This window comes from Rhinolophus ferrumequinum, chromosome 25 (genome assembly GCF_004115265.2).
Source record: "Rhinolophus ferrumequinum isolate MPI-CBG mRhiFer1 chromosome 25, mRhiFer1_v1.p, whole genome shotgun sequence".
NCBI classification, from domain to species: Eukaryota; Metazoa; Chordata; class Mammalia; order Chiroptera; family Rhinolophidae; genus Rhinolophus; species Rhinolophus ferrumequinum.
This window is the reverse complement of record NC_046308.1, coordinates 5,005,046-5,006,963: the sequence shown is the minus strand read 5'-3', so window position 1 is coordinate 5,006,963 and position 1,918 is coordinate 5,005,046.

Sequence of the window (1,918 nt, the reverse complement as noted above, 5' to 3'; positions counted from 1 at the left end):
TCCCAGAATGCAGTGGCGTCTCTCATACCCACTTCCGAGATTGCTCGGGAGCACGGCATGCTGGGGCATATGGTTTCTAAGCAACTGTTAACTCATTGTATTGCATTCTGGGATTGGTCCTTTTTAAACGGGAAGGAAGCTCGAGTAAGTCAGAATGTGTTAAAACAATATGGGCTGTCCCTGTTATGCGTCATCTAAGGCTGAAAAATCAGAGCACGACGCATGGTTCTTCACAGATTCTGGTGTGCGTGCTAAACAGCCAACAAGAGAATTAGGAACTTCAGTTTTGCCACAAACTACCTTTGTGATCCTGGACAAGCTACTTCAGTTTATTAGGTTTCACCTTTTCATGAAAAACTGTATCATTAAACTATTTTAAAGTTGTCTGTTGCAGCTTTTGGTGGCTTCTCGTTCAATCACTCATTCATTCAATAACATTTATTTATCACGTTCGATGTAGCAGGCACTGTTCCTAGGACCCAAGGATGCAAGAGTGAGCAAAAGAGAAATTACTGCTCTCGAAGCCTACAGTCTAGCAAAAATAAAAATAACCATAAATATTCCTGCTCTTGGGTCGAGGGGGATGTTGATAGGGATTGATATTAAGAAATATGTGAAATAAAAACATAGGAAGTAATGGATATATAACAAATTTGACATTATCTGTGGGAGTCAGTGAATTTAGGAATTGGGGTTTGAACTGAAATGTGAAGTGTTAGGAGGGCAAGGTTGGTGGTGAGAATGTGGAGGATGAAATTAAGAGCATCCTAAGCTGAAGACACCACACATGGAATGAAAACGCATAGAGTGGAGCAAGATGAGGCTTAAATATTAGGCCAGTACTCACAAACCACGTTAAGGATCCTCTCTCCACCCCCAGAAACCATGTCATTTCCACATTTTAAACAGATGGTGTGACTCACAAATTTTCATTTTGGTAAGATGGCGGACCATTTATCAAAGGATTCCACAGTAAAAAAAGGATTGGAGAAATTTTTGAAACATTTGGTTAGACATCATTAGTATATTGAAGGTTAACATTTGGTTGGTCCAAGTTTTTATGGAAAGTAAATGACAATGGTAAAAGGATGAGCTTGGATAAGGAATATAAGGTCTTGGACCAAGTCTGGACAAACCAAAGGACTGGGACTGAGGATGAGACAATTACAGAAACTGAAGAATCGGCCAGTGGGAGAACTAGGAGTGGGTCCCTTGGAAATTATGTGCAAGTATATTTAAATCATCTTTTGGCCTATGAAACGGATTTAGAATGATATATAAAACTTGTTTCCATCTCCTGCCACCAACCTACTTCTTAAATGGCATTTATGTGGTCCAGGCTAGGTGGAATCAAAATCCAAGTTGGACTCTCATCTGCATTTACCTTCTTCCTCAACACTTGTACACATCTACCAAATCCTAGTCTACCTTCCAAGTTGCCCTCAAAGCCAATTGCTCTATCTTGCCTTAAACATTAAGTGTGGCCTAGTTTTACTGCTCTGCTTTACCATTGTCTTAAAAGTATCTCCTGGACCACAGTTGTTTCTGTTGCTTACAAAGGTAAATAAAGCCCAAAACATCATGGAATACAAGGCTTTGAAAGTAAGAGCACATTAACAGCCAGAAAAAAAAGGGATAGCAAAGTTTTAAGCAAATAAAAACTATGGAGTATTTCCCCTTATCATTTCCAGTTGAGTGAGTTAACTGGCACCCCACCCCCACCCATGGACTGCAATAATCGACTCAAGTTTAATTATGCAACTTACAATTACCTATATGCCTCCCTCTAGCTTGGCACGCCCCTGGTTACATGTGGCTAGTCCCAACGGGAATGTGTTAAAATATAAAATACACACTGGATTTAAAATGTTAAATATAAAAATAAGAATGCAAAATCTCAACTAAAAATGCTGATTAT